Here is a 23488-nt window from a genome sequence, read left to right on the forward strand (position 1 = left end):
AGTCTGGCTAACATTAGGTGTTGTGTCTTGTGGGAGAGACTATTTGTTAATGTGACCATATATTTTTATGTCTCTCAAGAATAAATGTTAGCACCTGTCCCAAAGACCGTAAGACCTTTTGCTGTTGTTTCATAGACTATTATATCTGCTGAAAGTGTGGTTGTCTCTCAAGTGAGAATCTTAATGTCAAATATTATATTGCTGCCAAAGTTATTAAGCCTGACTATATTTGTTGTGAAAATGTGTGTTAAAGGCACGAGGACATAGGGGGCGTATGGATCAAATACTCTATTTGCAATTCTCAAATAGCGATTTTTTGAGATTCGCTACTTGAGAATCGCAAACGAGATGTATTTAAAAATTCACAAATAGTTAGCTATTTCTTGGCATTCTTTAATTGCGATTAGCAAATTGCGAATCTTAATTAAGGAATACCTTCCTATTCATTCCTATGGGCCAGGAGGCCCATAGGAATTAAGAGGAAGACATTCTCAATTTGCGATTCGCAATTAGAGAATCGCAAATTGAGAATAATTTCAAGGGTGCAAGGGTGTCATGAGGACAACCTGATGCACCCCTGAAATGAGCATGTGTGTGCATATGGCGCACATACATGCCCTAAGGGCATGTATGTGTGCCACATGGCACTTTGATCAAAGCCAAAAAGTGCATTTTTCAAAGAAATCGCAAAGTACCACCAACTTCAAGATGGTGGTAATTTGCGATTTCTCAAGGAGAAATCGCACTACTTGGGTGCTTGTTACATCGCATTTAAGGACTCGCAATTTGCGATTCCTTAAATGCTTTCGCAAAATAGAGAATCGCAAATTTTGAGATTCTTTAATTTGCGATGTCTTTTGGGATGAGACATCCCAAAAGGCCTTTTCCAATTCGCAAACGGGCCGATTCTGAGAATCGGCCCGTTTGCAAATGGGAAAAGGGTTTGATACATATGTCCCATAGTTTGCCACTCGGTACCTTATCTATATGAATATAAAACTGAGAAAAGAAGGGTATTGGTTCCCTTTTCCGATAAATCGAAGGGGAAGTGAATTGTGCCCTGGTTTATCTGTGTGCCTCTCCCCTTCCCCCCACACTACCACTATAAGAGGCATTTATTATGTTAGTCTCACCAAGAACTTGTAAACTATTTTGTGTATGGGTTTGCCAATTATATGTTTGGTATATATTTCAATAGTATACGTACTATTGAGCTGTGTGTGTATTAAAGCAGTTTTCCTTTTTAAAAGTAAAAGCACAGTCTGGACAATGATTTACTTAGTATTGTTTTATGTGTTACTGAGTTCCGAGTTTCCGGATGACGTCACCTCCCTAACTGAGCATTTAACTGCACTCCCCTCATTAACGAGAGAATCAACGGCTGAATGAATGATCTTTGTCTTCAATTTTAGTTAATAATAGGACTGGGACACTGGTGGTAAACATCCTCAGCTGACACAATTAAGCCGGATGCGATTAGGACCGCCAAACTAGTCCTCCTGATAACTAACCCCTTCTCCGGGGCAGGCACCAAATCGACAAAAATATAATAATATCTGTGGAGCCGAACATCCTTGCACTGCTGCTGCTTTCAGCTGTCTAGACAGTACCAGACGTCTCCGCACGTGCGCGCTTTCTCCCCGTCATGTGGTCCTTTCCTGGGGTGTGTTAGTGTTGGGTAAGTCTCCGCATCGGTGAAAAGTCATGGACTCTTCCAAGAACCTTAGACCAACACGCAGCGTCACGAGGTGACCTCAGACAAGAACACTACAATTATATCAATTCCAGTTAAATGAACTCAGGAAGGATTCTGCTTTCTAAGGCCAGCATGTATCGATTATTCTATAAATAGCTAACTGTAAATGCCCAAGCCAATGAAACGAAGCAAAGAATTGAATACAGAAAATATTGCAGCCACATCTTACGATCTGAATGAAAAGCATAATAGTGAGTGAGCCACAAGGTGGACTCAGGCACTGCAATGATGATGTGACAGGTTTTGCCACGTGTCCACATTAACATCCTGGTTGGACCTGTGCTGTGTGCCGCCATTATGGAATCAATATATATATATATATATTTTTGATTTTGAATCTTCAATATTCCTTAGAGGTGGGTGCGTCATGGTGCGGGAGCTTGGCTTGACATTCACAATAGAGAATCCCAAATATCTAATTGAAAAACAGGGTACACAAATCAACTAATCTATATGAATCCATTTAAAATACTGAAATGTACACATAAAAAAATAACACACTATCTTTCCTTCGGAATAACTATCTAAATAATTGTAAAACTGTGTTTATATAATATTTCCATTTCTAAAACAGATATATTTTGAATAACATACCAGCAGTCCCCATACTTATAATCTAAAATAGCTCAATTAATTATTCCCTGCAGAAACAATTACATTTTTTGGGAGAAAACATTTAAACACCACATAACACTTTTCAAGTTTATAATAATCTCCTTCCGATAAACCTTTTTACTTCTATGCAACTCTTTACAAACCACACAGGTAAAATCCGTGTGGCTTAACCTAGCATGGTCTGTGGTCTGTAAGCAGATAAAACATGCACACACATAACAGGGCCTCTTGAAAACAACTCTGCATTATAAGATAGATATCTAGGTTGTATTGCAGGTTTAGAAAACGCGTGATTGAGCTGACCAATGAACTGTCAATAAAGATGAACATGGGACAAATCCTTTGGTACACATAACTATTTATATAAAATAAAACACACAGATCTTACAAGCACAGCAATGTATAAAGAGGGGCTTGTGTCAGCCTCTTTCAGCTATTGGTATACTTAGCTGCTTCGTCATCAGCCATTGTAGTAATTCATTCATAACGTTCTGGATCAGATTACAGAATTTCACGGATGTATACTGTTTTGCCACCTTGATTTTGCTATGGTAATGCAGACTAAATGTAGTATGGTGGGTAGGCATTGCAAAGGCGCCACCCCAGGATTGCTCTGCAAGAGCTTTTCTCATGGCACATTTCAATTAAATTGTCTGGGGAATATTTCTGAGCAAAACTGCTACATTTTGCTTTGTGAACTTCAACAAACTTGAATGAAAGTGCAGGAAATTATGGGAAACGTGAAACAAAATTTGGGAATATCTCACTTGAGAACATACCTTGCATACATAAGTCTAGTGACAAGGCAGTTTCTGCTCAAACTAGTCCAACATCGCAAGACTATGCAAAGTATTACAGCTGCCAAAATCAAGAAATGTTGTAAACTGCAAAGTTCACACATTTTGACATTTTTGGAAGCATGATAAAGATGTTGCACATGCCTAGAGAAATCTCCTCATCTTAGATGAACGACCCCCCGAATCATAATGCATTGCCAACTCATTGCCAACTCACCTGAGAGTATTCCGCTCACAATTCATCTACACCATTCCACTAGAAGTCCTCCATGTCACTTACCAATGGGTAAAGAGGTCAGATCATCTGCACAAGACCAGTGCTTTATCAGAAGTCATATCTGTTGCTTCAGCTCCTTCTGTTTTAAGTATATCACTTCTTTATTGTGTTTTCAAGGTTCAGGTCTAATATGTCGGTGGTACCGTGATAATATAGCTCATAAACCAAGACAAACAAGGGAGTTGATCTGTTTTACATATCCCATACGACGTAAATGGATCAAAAAGAGATTGCCATTGAGTAACATGGTGATTTTTTTCCCATTAGTTTCAACATGAGCATGTATACAATAAACTAAACTAAAGGAAAACTATAAAGGGAACCAAATCATCCTATGTCATGCGAGGACCACTAACTAACAGATTTATGGAGCAGAGGCGTGGATGGGTCTGTGGAGGTAGAACACCTAGTCCTCCTTTACCTCGACCCACCCTACCCGTGTCCCATCAGTTCCTTCTTAAATTCCAGGAGATGTTTATGATCTCATTGAATTGTATATTTTATTTGCATTCTAAAGAACAATAACATTGTTTAAAATATACGCTGTCTACTAAAGAATGGTGCATTAAAAAAGAGATATGAAAAAATCAACTTCTACTGTTGATTTAAAAAATGAATAGCTTTAGACCAAAATGTGCAAGCTCTTCACCTAAAACTGTTTCAATGCATAGAAAGGATCATACCTGCCTGACTCTACCACAGATGACACAGTTTTAGGTGGAGGGCATGCAACAACTACACGATGGACAAAATGTTGGAAGCATCAGCTCAGTAAGTTGCGTCATGGCAAGCGATGTTAGTAGGGTCAGCAATGGGAGCTCTCAAATAGGTTCACTTCAACATAGGCACTTGTGACTTAATGTTGCTCAGTTGTGGTAAAATTTACACTGCTATCCATCTGCTTTTTTATATATTGTAGGCGTTCTTGGCATGATGGTGCCCACCTCTCTGGAAAACGTTGCACTGGAATATGTTTGGAATTTCCTGGCATTTTTGGAACATTACCAACATCAAACTGAAGTAGCCTGTCTCATTTGAGATATGCACTCACCCATCCAAGAATTCATCTACTCACTCATTCAGCCACTCATTAAATACCCACTCTCCAATCTGCACAACCATGCACGTTAACTCGTCAGTCACTGAAGGGGCATTCTTACCTAAACATTGCCAAGTGTAATGGTGTTGCCAGTGCTTGTTTGTAATGGTACTGTTGGGTTACAAGTGCTGAATTTTGGAAAGTCTCTCGCCTTTGCTCTCATGCGCATCCTGTCTGAGCACATCTCACAGCACCCAACCGTTCCCCCACCAAATCCAATCAGCTTTTCCTAACTAGCCTTATTAATTATCCGCTCGCACTAATAAGAATGTCTGGGCTACAGATATGATTGGGCTTCCAGCACACCAATCACTCCACCTCCCACGCCGGCAGCGTCATTTCCCATAAGCGCGCTCCTTAATAATTCAAGAGGAATACAATGTCTCGGATGGGCAAAAACACGTTTAATAATTTCATTCTTTTCATTAACACTCTGGCAACTGCCTCATTGTCTGCAGCTGAAAAGGGTGAGGAAAAGCCCCCCTTTCAAGCGTTCCTCCTGTGCGCTCATATCCTCAGGGATCCTGGCATCCCAGGGGAACCCGACGTGAGAGAGCTATCTCTTACCAAAGTGTCAATCAAAATGGTCTTATCATGTGACTGCAACCCTAAGCCATGCAACGACTAGTGATACGGAAACACTATGAAGCAAGGTAGACAGCGCAGCATCACGCGAGGGGTGAGCTCCCATAGCAACGGCTGGGGGAGAAGCTTTCAGTGATGACGGCTCGGAGTACTGTATACACAACACGACAAGACCCCTCTTTTCAGGACATAAAAACAGACACTAGGAACAGAAGAGTGCCCGCCGCCATCATGATCTTCCCTCTCATCCCTGACAAAAGAACCCAAGCGCCAGAACAATACGGGTACATACCAAGGTAGAGGCACAGTGTTCATGGAAAATACGGCACAGACAACAGAGCTGGAGGACTGGCGGATAGCAGTGAGGGCCCATGGCACAGAGTGCAGCGACGATGGAAAGTTTGGACACCTAAGGAACAGAGGTGGTGGAAAAGGGAGGGCATAGAGCTGAAGGCACAAAGAGGGCAGGGGCGGCTCATCCACTAGGGTGGTGAAGCGTTGCCCCACTGCTTTCTCGCAGTGCGAGAAGCAGAAACATAAAATGGCAATAACTTCAAGTTATTATCATTTGTTGTTTGGTTGTGGGCGGGAGGGTGGGCGGGGCTGCTCTGCAACCCGGGCAGGGGAGGAGTGGTGTGCCCACTCCTGAGTGCGCAGAGACTATTTGGTCGGTCCTCTGAGGCTGCCCAAACTAGTCATGCACACTCTGCCCTTCTCCATGCCGGCTGCATGGCCTCCCCATAAGCCGCTGGCTGGGTGGCGTCCCAACCGATCACAACGCTGCTTGCAGCATTGTGATTGGCCTAAGGTAGGGAGCCTGGCTGCCTGCTTCCTGTTCCTGCCTCCAGCAGGAAAGCAAGAGAACAGGAGCAGTAAAGATACGGACATTAGCCTGCGGAAAGGTACGTTTAATTATTATTTTTTTCAATTATTTTTAAATTAAGCCCCTGTGCGACCTCCCCGCGCGACCCCTGCATCCCCTCCCATGACTGAATGAGGGTACTTTCCAGTAAGAACATTGAGGCCTAATACCTTGGGAGAAACCCGAGGGCAGAGAGCTTTGGCCACATAAAACCCAGTACTCAGAAGGCAAAAAGCTGGTGGGTTCCTTGTGTGGGCACAGAGCAGGGAGTGTGGTGAGGAAGCTCAACTAAGAGCAGAACATTTCGGAACCTCTATGAGCTACACAGAGTTAGGCTGTGCAGGCATACAAGCAGAACAGGGAAGGAACAGAGCATTCAGAAAGACTTGACAGACGTACACACATGCTCATCAACAGACTTCTAAGCATACTAACTAGGAAACACAGCAAATGGGAACCTCATAATACCAGACTCATACCTTAGAGACAAAGGAGAATGCAAGGTTTGGGTAACAGTCACAGTTGCAAGCACAGTGGGGGCACATGGGTAAGGGTATGGGGTATAAGGAGTTTTCATGGTTCAGGGATGGGCAACAGTATGAGGCAGCAAATCATTTTCAGGGTTTTAAAAATTTAGGGATGGGTAAGAGCACAAGGTAGTAAGGAGTTATGAAAGTTTAGGGATGGGTAAAGGTACGGGCTAGTACGGTGTTTCTATTGTTCTGTAATGGGCAAGTGTAAACGGTAGTAAGGTATTTAGTAGCTGATTAAGATACGAAAGGAAAGGGTATGGGTAGTAATATATTACCTACGGCAGTCAACAGTAGGTACTCATAGATAGGATGTAGTTTCCATTTGTAATAACTTTGGCGTCGCTTGACGAATCCTCGCAACATTTTCAAAACTAGTATGCTGCTCACTCCAGTTGCTGTCTTGAAAGTTTTGTGGTAATCTTTCAAGCGGGGCAGAGAAAAAGGGGGGTGTCCCTAAATGCATTTCCCCATGTTAACTCCCATAGGAACTTTTGACATAGCTACAGCCCGAACTGCTGAAAGGAATGATACCAAATTTGGCAGGAAGGCAGTAGTTGGTCCAGGTAAGTACCTCTTGTGATTTGGTCTAAATCTGTTCAGTAGATTTAGATATATTAACTGAAATCCAAATTTATATATAGAGGGATGGGAAGGCTCCGCGATCCCTCACGATCTCGTGCTGAGATCTGATTGGCTGCCAACACTTCAAACCAGGAAGTGTTGGCAGCCATCTTGTGTCTTGGCTTCAGAGTCCCACAAACACGCTAAAAAATAAGAGAAGAGGGTAGGGTATGAATACCTGACCCTCTGGACCTCTTGGGGTGGGTGGGGGCAAAAAACCTTCTGAGCTTCTCTATTATTAAGTCCCCAGGTGGCACGCGGACATTATTATTTAAAGCAAATGGGGGTCCCGGGGGCCACCACCTCCTTGGGGCTTATGCATAAGTAATGGAGGGTCTCATGGACCCTCGTGCCCCAGGGACTGCCACCACCCCAGGGCTATTGTTTAAATTAATGTGGGGGGCCCTACTTGCTCCCCTGCAGCCCCTGAACCGCTACCTCCCAGGGCTAAAATGAAACAATTTGGGGGCCTCGCAGATCCACCATGCCTCAGGAAGAAACAACCACCCCGTGCTGTTTGATGTATAATTTGGGGGCCTCACGGACCACCCGAAAACCACCAACTACCCAGGGCCCAAATATAATTTATTTTAATGGGAGGGGAGCTACGTGGCCCTGATCCCGGGCTGTTCTCGGCCCCAGGAACCGACATCGCCCTAGGGCAGGTCTACTCCAACAAAGGAGTGGGACGCGTTTCCCTATCTTGGGGCCAATGAAGGCCCTGTGGACCGCCCCACAGACGGAGTCAGAGTTTGGCCTTCAGTTGGTGTATAGATACAGTGGCATAGAGAAGGGTAGAGAGCTGTTAAACACATGTAAATGGTTGCATTATGAGGTACAAAGCTATGGGCATAGTGATGGCAGATTTATGTGGTTCAAATACATTGATCAGTGAGGGCATGGAGCTGATGGATTAATTAGTGCAAAAACTTGGAGCTACAATCGGGTAAAGAACTGAGGATATATATGAGGCATATTTTTGCATACAGATCGGCGCACTGGGTGGACAAAGAAATCCTGAATCCTGATTAGGGCGCATATTAAGGTTTTCACGGTACAGGAATTTGCTGGGCACTTAGAATGGTACCGTTAGTCTATCACGCCACTTGCCTAACTGTCTAGGATAGCCCTTTCTGATGGCACGTGACAATGGTGGCACAAAGGGCACCGAGTATGCCAGCAGTTTGACCAGTAGTCGCGAGATGTTGGACCTATCGCTTCTGAGTTTCAGTCCGACCTGGAGCAGTAGTCATCGAGGTGCACCAAGTAGGCGCGGTGCGTCCATTGGGGCGTGGGGGCATAGCCCCCCCGCCCGCAGCTCCATAGCTCCCTCGGCGTCTCAGTTTACTTAGTTCAAAGTGTGTTGTGCTGCTGCCTGTTGCCAGTGGGGGGCAACAGGCAGCAGCACAACACAAGTGCCCATGAGTGGGGACGGAGGGCGAATTTTCGGACCGTGCCCACGCTTGCGCACTTGTGTTTTGACTTGTTTGACTTGTTTGCGCAAGCCCATTAGGAGCCCTTCGGGCTCCTAATGGGCATGCGGCGGGCGAAGAATAGCTGTGCCCTAAGACAGGCTGAGAGGGCTTGTAGGCGCCAACGGACTCGGGGCGGCGCGGACCTCCTCAGGACCTCAGGTAGGATTTTAAAATGTTATTTTAATAACCCCCCTCGTCCTCCGTGTGACCCCCCTCCCCCCGCGCGACACCCCCACCAACGCGCGACACCCCCCCCCCCCTCCCCTCCTGAGTCACGACTGAGCAATTGTGGTGCAGTTTCCGAAAAAAGAAAAAAGTGATGGCGGAGGGTTGGCACATGGGACAGAGGGTGGGAGAGGGAGAAATGATTGTTAAAGGGAGGAGGATGATGAATGAAGAGAGAAATATCATGTGAAGGAAGGAAGAAGAAAGATTGACGAAGTGGGGAAGAAATTTAAAATACAGGAGAAGTAGGTAAAGAAAAACACGTCTGCCGAAACCCGGGCTCGAACCAAGGACCTTAGTCTTGGCGCTATCGGTGATACTTTTCAGGCCACAGTTTATAAAAACAGCAACCAAAACATTTGGTCACATTATGTACAGCTAGTGTGCTGGGTGACGTCACTGGTCATAGCCTGTCGCAACAGGGTCCGTCTGTGCAGTGACAGTCTATGAAATGACAGCCTGTGGGGTGGCAGCCTGAGACAAGACAGTCAATCAGTGTAGCGGGGTGCTTATTGGCAGACTTTACAGTGACTGTCTGTGTGGTGACAGTCTGTGGCATTACAGCCAATGCAGTCAGCGTCCCTATTGGCTGCCTTTTCAGTAACAGTGCGTGGGGTCATAGACTGTGTAGTGGCAGGCTCAGATGTCAGATAACAGCCCATACAGTCGTAGTGTTTATTTACAATCTTTACAGTGGCCGTGCATGCAGCGACAGGCGGTACAGAGACAGCCTCCAAAGGGGCATCCTGTGCAGTGACACAGTTTACAAAATGACAGCCTGAAACATACCAGTCATAGCGTTTATAGGCAGTCTCTACAGTGAGAGTGTAAGTAGTGGATGCCGATATAGTGACATCCTGTGCGGTTACATTCTATTAAAATTATGACATCCGGTGTAGTGAGCCTGAAACATGACTGTCTACAAGCAGCCTCTAACATCACAGTCTGTGCAGAGGTGGTGCTTAGTGTGACAGTGTGACACTGTGTTTAGGGACATTCTGTGGAGTGACTATAAATGACAGCCTGTATAGTGCAGCCTGTGACATGCCAGTCAGTGCGGGTACAGTGGTTACAGGCAGTCTCTGATGTCAGTGTGTGCCACGGCACTGTGCACCTCAATCCAGAGCAGTACCACATTTTGCTTATCCATAGACCTGTCAAGTCTGCCAACCTAACTCTGTTGAGCAGCTCGGGCTCCTTTCCCAAGAGGTATACGGCGATCCCTAAAATGCTCATGCACCCCAGGCATTCTCGGTAGTACCCCTGCTCTCCCTGTAGTCAGCACAGCTCTGAAAAGCCTATCACTTAGCTCTCTTGCACTCTGGCTTGTCTAAGTCATGTACACAAGGCCAGAGTGCAAGAGAGCTGTTGGGGAGGGTGATGAATGGGGAAGGCGTAGAGGTTAGGGATCACAGCGAACTGTTCCTTTCAATCAAAGCTGAATTAAAGCAAACAGTAAAAGAAAGGAAGGAAAATGGAGGGGTAGAGGTAGTTTGTGAGAGTGTTTATCCAGGAAAAAGGTCCCAGAGCGTGGAAAGGCTCTGTCATGCTGTTGGCTCACAGGGCCCCGTTCGCCTGCCAGCACTGGTGCTGAAGTGTAAAGTAATCGCTCTCAAAATGATGCTCATTTTCAATTTCTTTGTGATGCGTTCAGAAAGTGTCACCTTTCAACCTGTCAGCAGAATGCCTCGCTTGCCTAGCCCTACTTTGTGGTAGGAGCCAAGAGAAGCATGCTGTGCGTGACACACAGTCTAAGTGAAATGCAGTGTATTAAACATGCTAACATTTACTTAGTGATTCACACGACTATTGCTGATGCACGTGCTAATCAAGCACCCTACATTTAGCATCTCCCTTCTAGGAGCACTTTATTTGAGTGTATTTCGTGTGCTCATTCAGGATTTCCATGTGCTGGGCTGTATTTGTTTACTGCACAAGCTAAAGTCTGGTTGATGGAAAGTTACAAACTTCCAAATTGATATACAATTGACAACAGGGATATTGTACAATATAATATTTCCGTTTCTTTGAAGAAACTGTGTGTGCGCATGTGTTTGTGTATGTGTGTGTGTTCGTATGTGTGTGTGTTTGTATGTGTGTGTTGCGTATGTGTGTTTATGTATGTGTGCGTTGTATGTGTGTGGGGGGTTGGCGGTGTATTAGAGGTGCATTAGATGGCTTTGCTGGACTGTCATCTTGTCCATGCTGTAGGTGTGAAAGGTGAGTTTGGTAGGTGTTGTGACATTCAAGAGTAGGAGGTGCCTTTCTGTGGATATCTGACCTGAAAACTTTCCTCAACAAAGCTGCCTTCTGATCTTCAAGGACAAAATTTAACTAGTGTAGGTTAGTAGGCCGTGTCCTGTGCTCACTGTGGAAGCTCACACCATGTCTTTGTGGCTCACACCATGTCTTTGCCGTGTGTCCCCTGGGTGACAGTGTATGGGTCACAGAGTGTATGTGAGGGCTTAGTTAGTGAACTTCACAAGCACACCCGCCATTAGTGTATATTGTTCAGAGGTGCGTGGCATTGGCAGGGCCTTGCTTCAGAAACATTTCTATCTACATGTTGTTGTTATATGACATCACTTTATTAATGTAATAGCTGCACTTTCACAATTGCTTTATTAACCTTATTGCTTCTCAAATTTGCTTGAAAATGCACCATTTACCCACTCTTTTTTCAAAATGTTCTCGGTGAGAACCCCCCGAACTCCCCTTAAGATGTTCAGACTCGCTTGCAGCACTCGCTCGCCACGGTGCAATCCAACAGAAAGTTTACGCCTCACCACTTTCAAATGTCACCAGCCACCACTGGCACCAAGTGGTCACCTGATTTGACCCTAAGTGAAATGACTCGTCATTCTCAGCTGTTACCATGTATCCTCCAATCTCAGAGGGCCCAACCCACCCCCAAAGTACTCACAGATAATTTACAACTGATGCAAACTCGTTCCTAAGTCCCACCGATTTTGGCAGCTGTGAGAACTGCATGTAGCACAGCGCTGTGAATATATTTGTGCGATTTAACACAAAGTGGTCATGCTGCCTGAATTTACAGTCAACAACTCGCACGATTAAAAAACAATGGCACCCTGTGCTATCTGGATCTACCCTCTCTACTCAACACTCAGCCCCTACACAAAGATCTAGTCCAACAGCGCCCAGCTGTCGCTCTGTTCCACTAAAGCTCTGCTTCGGAGTCCGCCCTTCACATTACATCTGTGAATGTAACTGCAGCTTCTATTCCCATCCTGCCTTGGGCAGAATCCATCAAGCAATGGAAGCCGAAGATTGCCAGCTAAGCCCTGCGTTGCCTCCCTTCCCTCTGCAGTTAATCAAGAAGAAAATGCCAGGCCAAATGAGGGATTTAGGAGCTGTCTGCCAGCGGCGTGGCAAAGCGGGCGGCAGAGAGCTCATGAGAGCATCCTGAGCAACCTGGTAACCCAGGTGACCGGCTGAATCCCAGGCAGAGAAGCTGCGGATCAGAGCCTTCGGGGAGAGAGGACCACCCCAGCGGGGCCAATCAGAACGCTCCACTCTTCTCGCCCTCTCTTACTCTTGGAAAAGAACACAGAGCTACACATTAACCCACACCTTTTGAATGAAGGGTCAAGGGAGGCAATTAGAATCATGGAAAAACTGACCAGCAGTGCAGATTGCCCTAGTTTGCAGAGCTGGAAAATACCAAGAAACTTCGACCTACACCAACTGAATTTAAGCCACAGGAGAGTCGTTTATAATGAGCTACCGTAAAGTTTGGTGAATATATGGATATATATATCATATGTGTGGATATATATATAAATCACTCTATATTATATACATGTATATACATATATTTAATATATAGTGAACTCAAAATGGATGCATTGGAGCGCTTTATATGAGCACCAATTACATCACATAAGGTCACATTACTTAAGTGATTTGCCAAGAATCAGAAGATGTTGGACCTGAACCTTGTTCCTCAGTTCCAAAGTCGGCAGCTCAGCTCTGGTGTTATGCCACATTTTCACATATTAGGTAGCTTCCTGTTCTAAAGCACGCAATTCATTATTACAGGACTGTGAATACAAACTTTCCCTGCTAACACTTTGTCTCTGTGTCCAAGCTACACCACAGTCGTGGGCACAGTTGCAAAGGGGCTGTCATGGGGGTGTGCCTCCCCAAAAAGCCCCCATTGAGAGGTGGAAATTTGGTCCACTGGACTCCTTTTAGCCACCGCCACGCTGGTGGGGGCATTCCGGGGTGCTTATAGTCCGGTTCAGGGAGGAACCAGTCTTGCAGTTTAAGCTGGACTGTTTTCATTGTAACAGGGTCAAAACTGGTTTGCATATGGCTGGGTCCAAACTGAAGCGGCATGGTGTGCAAAATAACGGTAGACTGGGCTGCAGCTTGAGTGCTTACTAGTTACTCAGATTAAGTTTGCCAGCATCACTTTGTGGTATTCTTTAGTGTATCACCCTAAGCATGCCTATAAGTGGCTCCTTTGTCACTGGAATTAAGCTAAACATGGTTTATTCGCCCTAACTCGGGCAAAACTGGTCCTGCAGTGCTTGTATTTCTGTTCAGGATCCCATCTTATTGTTCAGGCTGGAATGTTCCCATTGGATTAGAGTCAAGACTGATTTGCATATGGCTCGGTCCAAACTGTGGTGGCATGGTGTGCAAAATAATAATCGAGTGGGATGCAGCCCCGAGTAATTACTGGAGGTTGAAATTAATGTAAACATTCCAACCATCACTTTTTTTGACAATTTTCCTTTCTTTTCCTGTGCAGACTGGGTTGCCACCTGCACACTGAAAGGAGGTCAAGCTGCCTCAACAGTGGGTTTGCCTTTCACTAATAAGATACCCCAGGACAGATGTGTGTTTGAAGCTGTTCTTGCGCCAGTACATTTATTGTGCTGGAGGCATTCATCGGACCTGAGACCGGGACATCCAATTAAAGTTGCGGGGCAAGGCGATGCTTCTTATGTATAATATACAGGGCCGGACTGAGAACCAAAACCGGCCCTGGCAAAGTGCTCGGCCGGCCCCCTGGGGGTGCGACCGAGCTCTTTGCCGGAGGCGGTTTTCAGCTGATTTTGTTACAGGGCCGATTTTGCAGCCATGCTGCAAAAACGGCCCTGTAACAAAAACGGCCCCCAGGGCCCAAAACCGGCCCCCACCCTTGCGGCACACCGGAGGATTGCCCGGTGCCCCAACGGCCAGTCCGGGCCTGATAATATACGCACACAGCAAGTCAAAGGATCAATCACACTCACACTCGTTAAAAGTATTTTCAGGGCAGGTCTGAAAGCTGCACACCCGCAGTGACCTAGATGCCCTTCTTGACACCTCACGGTGCTCATGGAATAGTGCAGCCTGTCCATCTACTATTCCCTGCTGGAATGGGAAATGGTGGATGGGTAGGTGAGACAAGCATTTTAACTATGCATCGAATAGGTTTTGGAAAATCTGGAAACTCTGATTATAAAAATGAAATTACAAATGCTGTAATTTCGAATTTCCTCATTTTCCAAAACAGACACCATAGCTGAGGGCTAAGGCACCCTGTGTCACTTGCAGCACAAGTCTCTCCTGTTTTGGTTACTCCTCTTAAAGGTTCAAGGATAATCCCACAAATACAAAAAGGGTTTTTCCAGGGGCTGCCGGCATGGTACGCGGGGGGTGGGGGGCCGCGAGGATCACGGGGAATGTCGCAGGTGGGTTCGCAGGGCGGTGTCGCACGGGGGAGAGTGGTTTAGAAATGTAAAAACAAATAAGAACTTACCTCGAGGCCGGGTCCTGCTTCTTCTGTGTTCCTGCTCTCCTGAGTCCGCTTCCAAGAACAGGAAGCAGGCAGCCAGGCTCCCACCCCTAAGCCAATCACAATGCTCCAATTGAGCCTTGAGATTGGTCTGAGCGCCATGACACAGCGCTCAGCCAGGGGCTGTAGGAGTGGGCATGTTCCCCATTCAGGCTGTAATGCAGCCTGCATGGAGGACAGGGAAGGGTGCATGACTGCTTTGGGTGGCCAGAAAGGGCCAACCAAACAGTCATTGTGCACTTGAGTGGGAAAAAAACCTCAGCCCATGCCCTGCTCCATGAGCAGAGCAGCCCCGCACACCCTCTCGCCCGCAAAGAAAACATAACATGACAATAACGGAAAGTTATTATCATGTTATGTTTCCTCTTCTCACATTGCTTGAAAGCAGTGGGGAGACACTCCTCAGTCATAGCGGAGAAGCCGCCAGTGGGTTTTTAAGATGCCATGGGTCCAGGAGATTTCAAGGGGAAGTCAAGAGCACTCCCCCCGCTCGACTATTCTCAGTCTAACTAGCAAGAATGCTGTGCTCATTAGTTCTTCCTCCTAAATCTACAGGAAATCTGCAAAAAGTTATACTGGGCTCACTACAGACCCTGGCCTATGATGAAGATCCAGTCCTCTAGCACTAGGCTGTGGCTTTAATCCTTCAACGTACTCTTATTCAATGAATTTTTTTGGGTGGTCGAAAGGGGTTCCAAAATCAATGATATCCTGAACATATAGGTGATCACTCATAAAAACATGGATATACAAAGTGCCTTATATAATTTCAATAAACCACAAAAGGAGGCTGATAAAAGTTCTGGTATCTCTAAGAAAAGTGATCCCTCGGACATGCCCACGACTGGTGAGTAAGATGACGATTCTTTGACCGTGGTGAATGGCGGGCCCTATACATGATTACTCTTTTTGAGCGGTATTAAATGGATTTTTTAAATGTATTTATGATTTACCTCTTGAACATTATACCACCCTGTGCGATCTACAGAAGTTACTGTGTTAATTTAATAGCGAGCTGCTCTTATACATCATAGATAGAAGTGTGGATAAGTTAAGATGAAAGCACAGAAGAGAACATTTTAGGTGGAGAGCATAAGTTAAAGATCTCTGTTTGGAAAAAAAAACCTCCTGAACTGTAGTAGGGTTTGTCTTCTCCAATGATGGTCTGTAGGCAGTTCCAGTTTCTAGCTGGTGCTGTTAAATAGGCTTGCCGTATTGGCCTATTGTGTTTAGTGTGCTTATGGGGTATACTACTGACATGTCGCTTATCGGGCATTGAAAATGTGTTGACTGGTGGCTGGGAGTTGGGGTGGGAGTATGAGATGTGGGATGAGTTAGCTAACACCTCATCATACACTATGAGGGAGGCACGTGGCCGCATTCCGGGCGGGCTACACTTGAACATTGAAGGTTCTGAGGATTTGTGTTGGCACGGCACAGGCATAACCCCGGTGAGAAAGGAGGTGCCATTGTGCAGAAAGTAAAGAATTTAAGTCTTGCCCTTTTGATCTGTGGGAAAGTTTCTCCTTGAAATGGGAGGGGAACTTTCACAGACTTAGGGGCACATGCATCATGGTATGATTTTGCGAGTCCTTAATTGCGATTATTAAGGAATCACAATTAAGGACTCGCAAAAGCCTATGCATGTAGGAATCACTATAAAAATAGCGATTCTTAAACATGCCTTAATTGCGACTCACAAATTGCGAGTCGCAATTAAGGAATGGCTTCCCATTCATTCCTATGGGCCTAAAGGCCCATAGGAATGAACTGGAAATTGCATGCGCAATGTGCGACTACCAATTGGTACTCACAAATTGTGCATACAATTTCAAGGGTGCAAGGGTGTTAAAAGGACACCCTGTTGCAACCCGGAAATTGTGGTGTGCACCCATGTTGCACACACACATGCTCCAAGGGCATATGTATGTTTAACCTGAAACTTTGAGAAATCCACTTTAGTGCATTTTTCTAAGTTTTTGCAAATTACCGACCAGTTTAATTTCTCTGTAATTTGTGGCCCCAAATAGCAAAATCGCTGGTTCAAAGTGCTTCTTGCATTGCATTTAAGGAATCGCAAATTGCGATTCCTTAAATGCAATCGAAATTTAGGAAATCGCAAGTATTTGCTATTACCTAAATTGCGCATCCCCAACACTTTCATGCATCGCAAAAGGCCATTTTGCGATCGCAGACGTAGGATTTTCGTGAATCGTACCGTTTGCGCTCATAAAAACCTTTGATGCATGTGCCCCTTAGAGCCTTATTACGAGTTTGACAGTCCTCCTGTAGGACCGCCACTGCTGCACGTACAGGAGAATCGCCATGCCTTTGGCGCACCCACCTGCCAGATTCTGACTTGAATCCAAGGGTGGCGGTCACTGCTGTTGCTGTCTCATGGCGGCAACTGTGTTACGCTCACAGGAGAGCTGACTGTCACCACAACAGCACCTTCAGCACGTTCCTGCAAGGCGTGGCATGCACCATGTCGTGCATGCCACAGCGTGCAGAAATGGATGTGCAATTCCAGGGGGCCCAACATGTGCCCTCATCACGCATGCACCCCTAAGCCCAGATGCGGCAAGAAGCCCTGGTAGGGCCCGCCTATTTTCATGTAGCCACCCTTTTCATGGTGGGCTCACCGCCATGAAATAGGCGGTGGTTTTGAAAGTCAGAATATGATCAGTGGTGCTGCATTGGCACCACCTTCATATTCCTGCCTGTCATGTTTCTCTGCCTGCTGAAGAGATGTCTACTGGGTAGAACTGGTCTCTATGGCAATCTACAGTGTCAAAGGGCTGGCCTTATAGGACATGTGGGCCGTTCTTTGATTTTCTGTGGACCTACTTTATGGTCTAGTGGGTCCGTTTTTACTGTTGATTTTCATGTTATTACCACAAACATTACCCGCAGCAACACAAAGGCATGCACTCTCTTATACCTTGCAAAACACCTGTCCAACGTGTTTTTACAAGTTCAAAACTGCCCTGATTTGCAATTATGACGGCACTATTTGGAATACCTGATTCACTAATGTGGCCACTTTTATTTTTATACCTGGTCCTATTTTCTGTCCCAGTCCGGTACCGGATGTCTACAGTGATGTAATCACTTCTCAAGATGAGAAACAAGAGAAAAAGACCAGACAACTGTTCTCCTAAGACGATTGAGAAATCATGAGAAGGTCCCAAATGAATTAAAATGTAAACAAAAAAAGCGGTTGGTGCTCCTTTGAAAGAGAATCTCTCTGTTGTTTATGTTGACGTTTATTAGCTCAACAAAGAGGATGAGAATTTAGGCTGTTGAAAAACTGAAATTCAAGTTAGCATCAGACACCCAGCTCTTCCTATCTTTTCACAGGGGCAACATGTCACTCCCAAGGCATGTTGTCTCCTGAGACAATGAACAAACTAATAATGAGTAGGTTTTCTCACGTTTGACTCAATAAATGTTCCAATTCCTCACATTCCATTGCATCTATTTAACAAGCAGGGCCGGCACAAGGCATGAGCAGTGTGGGCAGCTGCCCAGGGCCTCGCACTCAGCCCACCAGCATGGGGCCCCTCACAAGTGCAACACACTACAGGTCCTCATGTTCCCCCGCTGATCCAATTGAAAGAAATGTGCCTCTTTGCAACTGGCCTCATGGGAGGCCCCCCTCCCTGGGCCTCTGAGGGATGGTATGGGTAGGCCTAGGGGAGCGGGGCACTTCCTCTTGTCCCAGTTGCAAGGAGACACATTTTGAGACACTGCGGTATGCCCTTTGTCCAGCACTTTTGCACCCCCACAGTTTTAACTCTCAGCCCCCAAACAATTCTCACACCTTTAGGCTGATATGAGCTTGACAAGAGGTGCTTGTAGGTGCTGAGAGCAGGAGTTGCGGCCCAGGAGAAGTCTGTACAAAGCAGCTTCCGGAGCCTTGAGTGTGTCACTTAGGTAAATCAGAGGGGCCTCACACATTCTCTTTCGGTCTGGGCCCCACAAATCCTAGAACTGGCCCTGTTAACATGGGAGGGAAGCTAAGGAGACCTCACCATGGGATCCAGGGCCGGTCCTAGGCATGGGCGGTATGGGCAGCTGCCCAGGGCCTCGCGCTCAGGGGGCCCCGCCGCCGGCGCCGCAGCAGTAGACCACAGAGCAGGGGGCCCGATATGAAATGCAGGAAAAGCGCTGTGCGCACTCGCGCAGACAGTAAGGCACTTAGAGGGGCCTCACATCTTCCCTTTCGCTCGGGGCCTCAGAAGGACTAGGACCGGCTCTGATGGGATCCATGGGCCCGTGATGCTTGGACAGACATGGAAGTGGGCTTCTCAACTAGCAGAGATATCCCTCTAGCTTCTTGCGTCGTGTTGTCTTCTTGCTGATGGCTGCGCACAATGCGAGGCACATACACACACCCGCCTCTCTATTTGCAGGCAGGCGCACCAGCTAAAATTGGATCCTGTCAGAGCAAAGTCCTTTACCGCAGACACCTCCTCCATCTCCCGTCTGATGGCTGCCTGTCCCTTTTAGTTATCTCCAACAGCCGGCAAGCGTGACGCCGGAGAATGAGTGTGGAAAATGCAATGTCTCCCCGGGGCTTTCATTCGAGATTGCACCAGAAGAAATAAAGTGAGGTTCATCCTCCGGGCAGCTGGTCCCCAGCACCATCCCTGCGCGAAAGGAAACCGGACAAAATTAAGCAGTGTGATACGATTTATGAGCAGCATCCCTTCATCCTGGTAAAGACAGCTCTCTGAAGCCACCAAGGATCGCGCGATCATGCGTACGGAGAAAAGGACGAAATATGGATAATCAGTGTCTGTAAAAGGAGAAGTCGCAAAGAACTTAATCTGAAATTCGTCATCCATGTAATCGGTATGTGCAATTGTCCCACTAATCAACACGCATCATCTTCCTTCTCTTTATAGCTGGCAAATGCGCTTAATAAGATTGTCCCAGACTACGCCTAGTTAAGATCCCAAACCCTGAAGATTTCAATACTGTGTGTCACGCAGTGCTTAATCTGAGACAGTGGTTTCTGGTGCTCCGCACCTGCATTTAATTGTCAACACCGGCGCTTGTGCCAATCTGCCACAAGGTGACGCTGTCTGGCTAATTTAGAGATGACCACAATAACAGGTAAATATTGAAACAATATACATTAAAAATGACTATCACCTGCTGCCCAAGCCATTCTTAAAGCATTGGGGTCAGGAATAGTCTGAATTGTCGCTCTTGAATGAGTGTGATGGTTAGTAGTTGTGTTGGTAATGTCATTGGCAGCGCTGGCAGGGGCAATGTGTGGTGCAATCTGCAGTGGCCTGGTGAAGAGGGCCCGCCACTTATTTTCTTACAAATTAATCCCCAGGTGTGCTTGTATTTCCAGGGCAGGGGCAGACTTTATAGGTAGGATCCTGAGGAACCCCGGAGAAATGGGAAATTGCAGGGTGATCCAATAATTGCCTGTCTGATTCCCTCAGCGATTCCTCATTTTGTACTCAGAGTTTCACCCAGGGGTTTTGCCTTCAACTAGCTGCTGAAACCTGTGGGAGAAAATAGAGCTGTGGTTTGTCTCCTGATCGCATAATCCCCTTGGGGTTGGCAACATCTATTACCAACCTCCCTAAAAGTAAAGGTGCATCCTAACGAGGGCCTACGTGGTATTCAAAGAAGCTAATCCAACTGTAACTCTATTTGATGAATAATTATCTATGTGTATTTTCTCCACTGGTTTATTATACTAGGGAATAACTTAAATGTGTAAATGCCAGTTTCCAGCTGGGATTTGTAAGTGAAAAAAATATGGTACCTTCACTGTGGGTTGATCAGTGCGGTTCAACACACAGTTATTATGTTTCAGACATATGCTCAACAAGCAAATCAAGTGCCATATTAGTTACTTGGGAGGGAAAAAAAATAGTGGTAACTATGCACAAAAATCAAGCAATGGCAAAGTCAATAGGTCTCGATTTTTAGACCTATTGAGTTTGCTAATACAGTTTGCTGATAAGTGCGTGCAAGCCCACACATAGGATGCGGGCCCATTTCCCTTTTTTTATTTACCAATCCAAGATGATGGACACCTCTTGAACGGGTAAATAAAAAAATGAATATTTTCGCATGAAAACGTAACACATAATTAAAAAGGACTGCAGGGTGATGGGTTAATTAAGGAGGAAGTGGAGGGAGAAGAAAAAGCAGCAGATGAATTAGACATCAACACAGGATGCATGGGAGAAGCACACAATGGAGAGAACAACACAGAGCATGGGAGATAAGCACACAAGAAAGAGCAGCACATGGGAGAAAGAGCAACACTAGGTTGGGGAGAAGCACACGGGGGAGCGAGCAGCACAGCTGGGCGGGAAGTATGGTGGAAAACCACAAGAGAGAGCGAGGACTGTACATGAGAAAGAGAGCAACATGGGGATGGGGCTGGCACTTAGTGCCGAGAGAAGCACACGACAGAGAGAGAGATGGAAAAACACACACTCTTATGGAGAGCTTAAACAAAAAGAAAAGAAAAAAGTTCCCTAAAGTGAGCACTTGAATGATACAAGTAGGGTTGGCTTTAGCGCTGGAGGCGCCCAGTGCGACAAGTTTGTTTGCGCCCTCCGATGACCACCTCTACTACAGATTCCCTCACTACCACCCTTTAAGAGTGCCCCTTAAGTCTCCATAATCACTCTTTCTCACATGCATTTCTTTTGTTTTATAGCACCACTCATGCCAGTGGAATGTCTCAGAGCACTTTACACCACAAATATATTACCCAGAGACAATCAATCATACATGTGAAAATCAGTGTATAGCCAATGTTACATAAGGCAGAGGACTACAAGGTGTAAAAGTCATGTCAGCCATACTGCTAGGCAGTATAGTTTAAGAATGCTTGGTCTGGAGAAGAACAAATTCAGAATTTAAAATCATGGCTGGGGGTTCTCTTTCATACTAACTATTGATTTCTACCCAATGGAACCTTTTTTGCAACATTAGGATAATGAAACACGGGAAAAATCGTAACATTCAAAATCTATACCTTGCAGTTTCCACGGAGCTCTTTGGTTGCAGTTAACTGCTCTATGTCAGGATTTTAACTTATAAACTACAAGTAACAAAAGGATCTCTCTGACAAAAGCAGTAACCCACTGTAACTGATTACATTATACGCACTTTGTGATCGGCATGGTGCAAGTTCTTTGCAGCATGCATATTCATCCTCTGCGCTACCTTACTATGAATGAAAAAAACTTCCACTAGACATAACTCTGATCTCTCTCCAGGAAGAACATTAATCACACGAGTTATCTTGACATTTTTGATGCTGTCTGAAAATTGTTGGGGGCAAGAAATGCAGCAGCAGGTGCTTTTAAAGGCTTAATATACTTGCAAATAGGACGCCCGACCCCAGTTCAGCACCCTGTGCAGTGGCACCGGTCGCACCGCCCTAGAGCCGGCCCTGGGATACAAGTCATCCAATGAAAAGGATGATGAACATGCTGTGTAAGGCAAGACATTGAATAAGAAGCAAGCAAATTAACACAATATTAACGTCAATTAATGGCAAGCAGGTGATGCAATATAAGCTCACAAACTGACAGCTTGTGCTTTCTGATGGGTGAGACCTAAAAACTAGCTTTTTTTCATTTAATGGATAATAACAACGTCTAGAATAAAATTGTATGTTTTGATTTTCAAGTGGACTGATAAAACAGAGTATAATAACATGTTCAATTACCCTCCTTTCAACACAATGTATGTTCACACAACTACGCAGATTAAATAGCTGGAGGGTTTAACAACGGAAAGACGAAAGTGAAATACATTAACATGTACATAGGGGTGAGCACATGCATTATCCTTTCTGCGTGACTGTTGATTTACCATGTTATGACTTTTTTTAATTAGGCCCATGGGGAAGTGTGCTGGTTCAGCAAAAAAGGAGAAACAATTCAAGGGGCACTTCTTTTGCTCAAATGAATAATCACAACCAGTGAGAACATCTGATTATACAAATGGCATTTTATGCATTTTTTACCCAGCCGAGCAGCTGGGTGAAATAATATTGATTTTACGACCAATGTAAGCTTTTAAAAGTGGGGTTTGGAAAGTGTACACTTCTTCTTCAAGAAAGTAATGTATACCGCTGTGCTGCGATCTTTCATGCAATCCCCTCCGAAAGAGGGTCGCCCATCAATGATCTGACTGTTTTTCATACCACAGTAGCGTAGCGTGAGTGCGGCCACAGGGGTGATTGCCCAGGCACAAAATTCTTAGGGGCAGAACAATTTAAAAAGAAAAACATTCACCAGCAGGTCTCTTGCAGCCAAACCTTTTCCCCTTTAACCCCTTCCGTGCTCCCGTCGGCCGTTGGCCGTCGCGAGCACTACCTGGCTGGTGCTGCGAACGGCCAACGGCCAAAGCGGCCCCGCCCACTCCTCAGAACGCCTGCACTGCGGCGAAATAATGGCCGTGGTAAACAGGTTAAAATGTTATGCCACGGTGCAGGTTAGGGGGCGCAATACTTGCCTTGCCCCAATGCTGGCAAACCATGCTATGTCGCTATCGTACCATAATCCTCATGCACCATTTTTTTCATCAGTTTTTTAGGCCTCAATAATGACAGCTAACATACATTGGTACTACTAGGCATAACTGCCCCTTGGGGCCTTTTCACTGTACCGTTGTGTGAAACTAGAAGGAACTTCAGATCAATTCCCAAGAGGAGAGCGAAAGTACAACTGCAATATTTTCTAAATTAAACTTATCACCTACAATAAATAATAACATTGAAAAAACTTTTCTTTCTTTTCTTTGTTCTTAATTTTTTTACGAAAAGGTTCTGAATG

Source organism: Lissotriton helveticus, chromosome 3_1 (genome assembly GCF_964261635.1).
Source record: "Lissotriton helveticus chromosome 3_1, aLisHel1.1, whole genome shotgun sequence".
In the NCBI taxonomy this organism is placed as follows: Eukaryota; Metazoa; Chordata; class Amphibia; order Caudata; family Salamandridae; genus Lissotriton; species Lissotriton helveticus.